This window comes from Podarcis erhardii (genome assembly GCF_964252035.2).
Source record: "Podarcis erhardii genome assembly, chromosome: W".
NCBI lineage: Eukaryota > Metazoa > Chordata > Lepidosauria > Squamata > Lacertidae > Podarcis > Podarcis erhardii.
In genome coordinates this window covers 18,859,093-18,869,283 of record NC_138506.1, presented here as the reverse complement: position 1 = coordinate 18,869,283, position 10,191 = coordinate 18,859,093, and positions in this window count along the sequence as shown.

Sequence of the window (10,191 nt, the reverse complement as noted above, 5' to 3'; positions counted from 1 at the left end):
GCATTTCCAGGCGAAGGAGGGGAAAGTTGGAGTGTCCCTGCAGTGGAACACTTTGTAGAAGAGATGGAAGCGATCCATTGGCAACTCCAACTCAATTTAGAAAGGGCCAAGGAAGAATACAAGAAACAAGCAGACAAAAACAGACGGGAGGGTGAAACCATAAGGGTGGGGAACCGAGTGTGGTTATCCACCCAAGGGCTGCCATTCAAGGGCGGGTGCAAGAAATTGAGGCCTAAGCGGCTGGGACCGTTTGAGGTGATACAACAGGTCAACCCAGTGGCATTCAAACTCAGGTTGCCCAACCACATGAAACTGCATCCAGTATTTCACAGGTCCTTACTGTCGCCGTACCGAGAGGGGCAGGAGTGGGGGGAACGTGAAGGGGAGGTCACACAAACACCAGTCATAGAAGAAAGGGAACGCAACAATCATGTGGCAGGAATCGTCGATTCCAGGTGGAAGGGAAATCAAGTGGAGTATTTGGTAGAATGGGAAGGGGAACCTGAGTCAGAAAACACATGAGTACCGGCAGAGGAGGTCAATGACGAGGTGTTAATTAGGAATTAACATGACAGCAAAAAATCTGAACCTATTTAAAGATAATTATGAAAAAGGTTGGACGGAAGTGAAAAAAGATTTAGAAATTTGGTCAAATTTGAAGCTTTCCTTGTTGGGTTGAATAGCAGCTATAAAGATGAATGTATTGCCTAGAATGTTGTTTCTGTTTCAAACATTGCAAATTGTGGACAAGATGGATTGTTTCAAGAAGTGGCAGAAATATATTTCTAGATTTGTCTGGCAGGGCAAGAAGCCCAGAATAAAATTCAAGATATTAACTGATGCAAAGGAAAGGGGGGGATTTGCCCTGCCAGACTTTAAACTCTACTATGAATCAGCAGCATTTTGCTGGTTGAAAGACTGGCTGCTCCTTGAGAACACAGACATTTTGGATTTAGAAGGTTTTAACAATGTTTTTGGGTGGCATGCATATTTGTGGTACGACAAGGTTAAAGCACATAAAGCATTTAAAAACCATATTGTCAGGAAAGCATTGTTCAATGTTTGGATAAGATATAAGGACTTATTGGGGGACTTCCGGGTTAGCGCCAACGCGTAATGGCGGATTCCCTCTGAGCTCCGGAGGGACCAGCTCCACGAGTTCGGGTCTTGCCGCTGCAGCAAAGCGGGGACCTTCAAAAATCACAGGCGGGTGAAGCCTGTGAGTGTGGGACTCAGCGGGCACCATTTGTGCCCCCCCCCGAACTGCGAAAAAGCCTTTTTAAAGGCTTCGGAACGGGACGGAGTGAGCGGCGCGGTGCTGAGAGTCGACTGCTCTTCTCGTGGAGTGAAGCCACACAGCCGTTAGCGGAGAGCGCTGACTTTTTCCTGGCAATTGGATTCTAAAACAGCTACCCGTGAGTAGGTTTAATTTGAACTACTTTGAGAACAAATTGAATTAATTTGGCACCGAAAGGGGAAGGTATAAACAGGAAGTCTGCCTCCCCTTTTTGTAGACTGAGCAAAGCAAAGAGAGACTACAAAGCGGAAACCTTTAAAGACATTTTGCAAAGACTTAAATCCAACACCAAAAAAAAAGTGGCTTCCCCTCCAAATTGCAGGAGTGGAGGGGGAAAGATTTAAACATTCTTTACCTGCATGAAAAAGGGGGAAAGAAAATTTTATCCGCTGCCTCCAAACCTGGGAACGGACTGCCTTTAGATAAGAAACCCGATCAGTGGGAAGCCTGTCTCAAACTAGAGCTGAAAGTTAAAGACTTTTGAACCAGCTCTGCAAGAGAGATACAGTGTTTCTGGACTTATCCTGTTTCAAAGTAACCTTTTAAAGTAACTATTTTAAAGTAACTATTTGGGGACATTGAAACTGTGACTTTTAAGTGATCTGAAGAACTCATAAGGACTTTATTTGTTTCTAAAGAGTTGTGAACTGAATTGGTCCCCCTAGAGGAATATTGACATTGTTGCAATAATATCCAAGCAACTGGAAATTTCCTTTCCAAAACAAATCCTTCAGGCGTGGGACTGACCTTGGATTCTCATGAGAGTGTCATGGCAAATGATAAAGGAAAATTAGAGTTGGCACAGGAAAAAACTACTGGCACTAGATCTGGCAGACAATTTCGGACTGACATTGCAGCTCAGAGAAGGGCCTCAACATCTGGTACATTAGGAGCTGCTACTTTGCAAACTAAACCAAAAGTTATGTCATCTGAAGATGTATTGACCCAGGCACTTGGTAAAATTAATGACTCTTTGGAAAATTTAGCAAGACAAGTAGCAGAGACAAACAAACAAGTGGCTGAGACAAATAAACAGGTAGCTGAGGCTTCAGCAAAAATAGACTTGAACACTACAAGCATTAATGACCTGGGCAAGAAGGTGAATTCTAATACACAGTCCATTGAAAAATTAATAGAGGAATCGGCCACGACCCAAAAAGTAGCTGAGGAAGCTAAGGAAACTGCAACTGCCGCCCAAGAGAAGATATTACCAGTATATAAGAAACTTGAGAACCATGACCTGACATTGTCTATGATTGAACTACAAGGGAAGGAGAGGAATTTGAGAATTAGAGCAGTACCTGAAATTGAGAAGGACAATTTGGCGGATTTTCTTACAAAAGAATTTACAGACTTTTGGCAACAGGACTTGGGGAAGGAAGAATTTAAGATAGTGAGTGCATTTAGAATTGGGAAAAGACAAAGAAAGAATAAGGCAAGAGACTGTTTGATTACCTTCCGAACAAAAGAAGAAAGGGACAAAATTTTGAATTTGCATTACCAAAGAACTTTGGAAATTGAAGATTCATTTGTGGAGATCTTCAAGGACATCCTAAAATATATTTTGGACATAAGGACCAACTACAGAGATCTAGTCGCCCTACTGAGGAGAAATAGAATACTCTTTAGGTGGGAATTTCCCCAAGGCCTATCTTTTAAATACAAAGAAAGGAAAATAAGAATAAGAACAGTGAACGATAAAGACAAGTTTTTGGAAGATCACGGAGAAGACCTACAGAAAGAAGCGGAATCTGGAGAAGACCCGAGACCACTGGAAAAAGGAATACTAAACATAGCAAACCTATCATTTGGACTACTTGAACCAGGGAAAGAGACACCACCGACAGAACAAGAACAGCAACTCGGAGCAGTTGGAGGTAAAGAGAAGTAACCCCATCATGGCTTTGCAACTTCTAAGTTGGAATTGTAATGGACTTAACTCCCCTCGGAAGAGAAAAGGTGTTTTTCATATATTAAAAAAGGAACAATTGGACTTGATTTGTCTACAAGAAACACATGTAATGAGGTTACACAGGAAAATACTTATTAATAAGAGATTGGGACAAGAGTTTATTTCATCTGACAAAGTAAAAAAAAGAGGAGTGGTGATATATGCAAAGGAGAGACTTTCACCGAAATTAATCTTCAAAGATGAACAAGGAAGATATTTGGCAATTGAAATTCAACACCAAGGAGAGAAATTTTTGATAGTCGGAATTTATGCACCGAACGAGGGGAAATCTGAATTTTTTAAGAAGTTGCATGAGACTCTATCGGATCATTTGGATTATAATTTGATTTTGATGGGGGATATGAATGGAGTGGTATCTACAAACATGGACAAGGCACAAAGACAGGTAGTCACCAAAGATGGCAGACTACCCAAAACTTTTTTTGAAATGACTGACAATATGGATTTGGTGGATATTTGGAGAATAAAGAACTCTTTGGGAAGAGAGGGAACCTTCTTTTCTGAAGCCAAGATGACATGGACTAGAATTGACCAAATACGGGTAACTAGAGGAATGGCACCAAAGATAAGGAAAGTGGAAATCTGCCCTAAAACTTGCTCCGACCACAATGCTGTAAGGATGGAGATGAAACAAATAGCAACTGGCTCTTTTAGATGGAGGATGAATGACACCTTATTTAGAGATCAAGAAATATACAAAAAGGCCCAAAAAACTTTGAGAGACTATTTTGAAATAAATATGAACACTGAGGTTGAAAAAAGAGTAATCTGGGACGCAAGTAAAGCTGTTATGAGAGGATTTTTGATACAACAGAATGCCATAAAGAAAAGAAGTCAAAATGAGAAGAAAGACAAAATTTTAGAGAAAATAAAGGAAGGGGAGAAGAAATTGAGAGCAAAACCAAAGTCGCAGGAGATTTTGAGAGAAATAAAATTATACCAAACACAATATATGGAACTGATGAACCAAGAAACAGAATGGAAAATTAAACAAATGAGACAAAAGACATTTGAATCAGCGAACAAATGCGGGAAACTTTTGGCTTGGCAAATGAGAAAAAGACAAAAATTAAACACTGTTATGAATCTAGAAGTGGAAGGAAAAAATATACATAATCCAAAGGAGATCAGAGACTGTTTCCAGAAATATTTTAAACAATTATATTCACAAGGGCCACAGAAGGAAATGGACATAGAACGATTTTTAAAGACAAATGGATTACAAAAAATTTCTCAAGAAAGTAAATTGATGTTGAGCTATAAAATATCAGAACAGGAAGTAGAAGTTGCCATTCAAAATGTGCAATTGGGCAAGTCTCCGGGACCGGATGGGCTGACCTCGAGGTACTACAAATCTTTGAAGGAGTCTTTATTACAACCTTTGAAGGAAGTCTGCAATGAAATTTTGGAAGGGAAAAGGGCGCCGGAGTCGTGGAAAGAGTCATATATCACACTTATACCGAAAACAGAGACTGAAAAGACTCTACTTAAGAACTACCGCCCCATATCGTTATTAAATGTGGATTACAAAATTTTTGCTGACATTCTGGCTAAAAGATTGAAAAAAGTATTGATGGAAGAGATTCATAAAGACCAAGCGGGCTTTCTCCCGGGAAGACATTTGTCTGACAACCTGAGGAATATAATTGACATCTTGGAAAAACTAGAAGTGAACATAAACACTAAAGCAGTTTTAATATTTGTGGACGCGGAGAAAGCCTTTGACAACATCTCTTGGAGTTTTATGAAAAAGAACCTACAGGGGATGGGGGTAGGCCAAGGTTTTGAAAATGGTATAGGTGCAATATACTCTGAACAAAAAGCTAAATTAATTGTAAATAATGTGGTGACGGAAGAATTTAAGATAGAAAAAGGGACACGACAGGGGTGCCCAATTTCCCCATTGCTTTTTATACCGGTCCTGGAGGTCCTGCTGAACATGATTAGAAGAGACCAGTTGGTTAAAGGTATACAGGTCGGAGCTAAACAGTACAAATTGAGAGCATTTGCAGATGACTTAGTTTTGACTTTACAGGAGCCAGAATCTAGTACAAAAAGAGTTTTAGACTTAATTCAAGAATTTGGTCAAGTGGCAGGATTTAAATTGAACAAGTTAAAAACTAAGGTTTTAGAGAAAAATTTAACACAAATTGAAAAAGAAAGGTTTCAAAATGAGACTGGTTTGACCGTGGTTAAGAAAGTGAAATATTTAGGAATTAACATGACAGCAAAAAATCTGAACCTATTTAAAGATAATTATGAAAAAGGTTGGACGGAAGTGAAAAAAGATTTAGAAATCTGGTCAAATTTGAAGCTTTCCTTGTTGGGTCGAATTGCAGTTATAAAAATGAATGTATTGCCTAGAATGTTGTTTTTGTTTCAAACATTGCAAATTGTGGACAAGATGGACTGTTTCAAGAAGTGGCAGAAAGATATTTCTAGATTTGTCTGGCAGGGCAAAAAGCCCAGAATAAAATTTAAGATATTAACTGATGTAAAGGAAAGGGGGGGATTTGCCCTGCCGGACTTTAAACTCTACTATGAATCAGCAGCATTTTGCTGGTTGAAAGACTGGCTGCTTCTTGAGAACACAGACATTTTGGATTTGGAAGGTTTTAATAATGCTTTCGGGTGGCATGCATATTTGTGGTACGACAAGGTTAAGGTACATAAAGCATTTAAAAATCATATTGTCAGGAAAGCATTGTTCAATGTTTGGATAAGACACAAAGATTTATTGGAAAATAAAACCCCAAGGTGGTTGTCACCAATGGAAGCGAAAGCTTTTAAAAGACTCAACATGGAGTCCAAATGGCCAAAATATTGGGAAATTTTCGAACAGGAGGGAGATAAATTGAAATTGCAGAGTTTTGAGAAACTAAAAAACAAAGTGCGAGACTGGCTTCATTATTATCAGATAATGGAGGCTTACAAATTGGACAAGAAAATTGGATTCCAGGTGGAAAAATCGAAATTAGAAACAGAACTGTTAGAACCTAAAACCAAGGTGTTGTCAAAGATGTACAACTTGCTGCTGAAATGGAATACTCAAGATGAAACAGTTAAATCTGCTATGATTAAATGGGCACAAGATGTTGGACATAATATTATGCTTGCTGACTGGGAACAGTTATGGACCACCGGTATGAAATTTACGGCATGTAATGCCTTAAGAGAGAATATTATGAAAATGATTTACAGGTGGTACATGACCCCAGTCAAGCTTGCAAAAATTTACCATTTGCCCGATAATAAATGGTGGAAATGTAAAGAGATTGAAGGTACATTCTTTCACCTTTGGTGGACGTGCCCAAGGATTAAGGCTTTCTGGGAAATGATTTATAATGAAATGAAAAAGGTATTTAAATATACCTTCTTGAAGAAACCAGAGGCCTTTCTCCTGGGCATGGTTGGCCAATTGGTGTTAAAGAAGGATAGAACTTTTTTTATGTATGCGACAACAGCAGCAAGAATACTTATTGCAAAATATTGGAAGACACAGGATCTACCCACGCTGGAAGAATGGCAGATGAAGATGATAGACTACATGGGACTGGCAGAAATGACCGGCAGAATCCGAGACCAGGGAACAGAGTCGGCGGAAGAAGATTGGAAGAAGTTTAAAGACTATTTGCAGAAATATTGTAAAATTAAGGAATGTTAGAATGATGTTGGATAGAAATTAAGTGGTTTCCAGCTGTAATGCCCTAAGAGATATGGAAAATAAGGTTTTGAAATAAGCAAAAACTAATGGTGAGGATTTGCTGAACTAATAATTTGAATTGGAATATAAGAAAGGGAGGTTTGAGGAGGTCCGGAAAATAAGTTAAAAGAAAATAAGTAAATGGAAATTTTATGTGTTTTTATTTTTTCTGTTTTTGTATTTTTTGTATTATGTATTTTGGTTGTTTCTTTTCTTTGTTTTACAATGTATCACTTTGAAAAATTCTAATAAATATTTTTTTTTAAAAAAAAAGATATAAGGACTTATTGGAAAATAAAACCCCAAGGTGGCTGTCACCAATGGAAGCAAAAGCCCTGAAAAAGCTCAATATGGAGGCCAAATGGCCGAAATATTGGGAAATTTTGGAACAAGAGGGAGATAGACTGAAATTGCAGAGTTTTGAGAAATTAAAAAACAAAGTGCGAGATTGGCTTCATTATTATCAGATAATGGAGGCATATAATTTGGACAAGAAAATTGGCTTCCAGGTGGAAAAATCAAAATTAGAAACAGAACTGTTAGAACCCAAAACTAAGATTTTGTCAAAGATGTATAACTTGCTGTTGAAATGGAACACTCAGGATGAAATGGTGAAATCTGCTATGATTAAATGGGCACAAGATGTTGGACATAACATTATGTTTGCTGACTGGGAACAGTTGTGGACCACAGGTACGAAATTTACGGCATGTAATGCCTTAAGAGAGAATATTATGAAAATGATATACAGGTGGTACATGACCCCAGTCAAGCTTGCAAAAATCTATCATTTGCCCGATAATAAATGTTGGAAATGTAAGGAAACTGAAGGTACATTCTTTCACCTTTGGTGGACGTGCCCAAGAATCAAGGCTTTCTGGGAAATGATCTATAACGAAATGAAAAAGGTATTTAAATATACCTTTTTGAAGAAACCAGAGGCCTTTCTTCTGGGCATGGTCGGCCAATTGGTGTCAAAGAAGGACAGAACTTTTTTTATGTACACTACCACAGCAGCAAGAATACTCATTGCAAAGTATTGGAAGACACAAGATCTACCCACTTTGGAAGAATGGCAGACGAAGGTGATCGACTATATGGGATTGGCAGAAATGACTGGCAGAATCCGTGACCAGGGAGAAGAGCTGGTGGAAGAAGATTGGAAGAAATTTAAAGACTACTTACAGAAATATTGTAAAATTAATGAATGTTAGAATGATGTTGGATAGAAATTAAGCGGTTTCCAGCTGTAATGTTTTAAGATAATATGAAAAAAGGGTTATAAACAGGTAAAAACTTAATGGTAAGGATTTGCTGAACCAACAATTTGAAGTGGAATACAAAAAAGGGAGGTATGAGGAGGTCTGGGAAATAAGCTAAAGGAAAATTAGCAATGGAAAATCTGTATGTTTTTAACTATTTTTATTTTGTATTTTTGTTATTTTCTTTTTTCATTTTTATTGTAATATTCTAAAAAACCTTAAAAAATATTCTATTAAAAAAAAAATTATTGAGGAGCAAGGGTATAGTCCTGCTAGCCTTGTTTGCTTTCTCTGATTCCAACAATTTAACTTGCAAGTCAAGTTTGCTGGCAAGTTCCGCAACTTGTGGCTGCAACAAAACATTCTGCTGCCAGACCGCCTCCATCGATAACCCTCCTCTGGCTCCCCCAGCTGCTCCCTTCGGCTGTTTGGACGTACCTTTTTTGTCTTTCGATGGGTTTTGCATGGCTCAGCTTCCCTCTCCTTGCGAAGAGAACTGAGACTCCCAGAATCCTGAGATGGCTTGTGAACTCTCTCTGCAAGAAATGCCTCTGTTCACTCAGAGATACATATATACAGTCTTTATTTTACATATGTACAAGCAGCACGTTACAATCATGCATCTGAATCCTCTGGATCAGATTCTGGGAGTGCCTTACGCCCGCCCCGTCTCCAACAGAAAAGGCGTGGAATTTTCATGTGATGTCTCTGTCCCCTCCTCTTTAACACTCTCCTATCTGTGGCAGACGGAATAGGCATTGTTTCGCTGTCTGTGCCAGAACTTCCTGTGTGGTATTGAGGCTCTGGTCCAACATCTGTGAGCTGTCCTTCCTCCTGGCGTTCCCTTCTTTCCTCCATCGCCACTTCCTGCCCCCCTTCCTCTGCCTGTCTCTGCTCCTCCCCTTCATTCTCTGGCAATACCATGACATACGCCAAGCTGGAAAAGTGTGCTTTTCACCAGGAGCGCATGGAATTCCTGGGATACATCATCTCCCCTGCAGGTCTCCAGATGGACCCCCGAAAGGTGCAGACGGTGCTGGATTGGAGCCCCCCCCCCCCAAGGATGTAAAGGAAGTACAACAGTTCGTTGGGTTTGCCAACTTCTACCGACACTTCATTCGGGGATTTTCACATGTGGTTGCTCCCATTTGCGCCCTCGTCCGGAAGGATGCCACGTTTCAGTGGACACCGGCAGCGCAAGAGGTGTTTGAGTTCCTGAAGGAGGCATTTACCTCTGCCCCCATCCTGGCCCATCTGGACTCACAGCTCCCTTTCATACTCGAGGTGGACGCCTCGGACCAGGCGATTGGGGCCGTGGATGTTAGGATATAGTTCAATTCCACCTTAAAAGGGTACAGGCACGACATTTGTGTATCACATGCCTGTTTACTTCCACCTCTCACTGGGAACCTCTGTTGCATGTTGCTTTTGTATTACTGCTGTTTTTCCCGGAGACTAAGGCAAGCAGTCATGTTTTTCCTCTGTTCCTGACTACGCTGAATAAAGCTGGAAATATGCTCTCTCTGTCTGCCTCTTCCGTTGTGGATGATTTACATAATCTGCTGACAGAGTGTACACGAGTCTCGGAACATATCTGAGGCTCGTGTCGCTGACTGACAGGAGACCGGTGATCATCCAGAGCCAGCTGGGGGTCTGCCTGATGCCCCCGTCTCCCCGGCAGTATCCCAACAACAGGGTTTCGGGCCCAGAATCACGGCGCTTACAGGAGAGTAAGACTGTTGATGCCTGTGAGATCCTGGCAGCGACAGAGGAATGTGGAGAAAAGCAAGGCTTTTCTGTGTCATGGCAGAGAGTCTTTGAAGTCCAAGCCAAGTAATTAGGCCCAAGAGAGAAGCAGGCCTCTTAATTTACGACCTGCCAGAGATAAAGAGCCTTTGAAGGGAATGAGGCTCACTGCTGAAGTAAAGAGCTGAAATGGAGCTTTTACAAGCCTCAG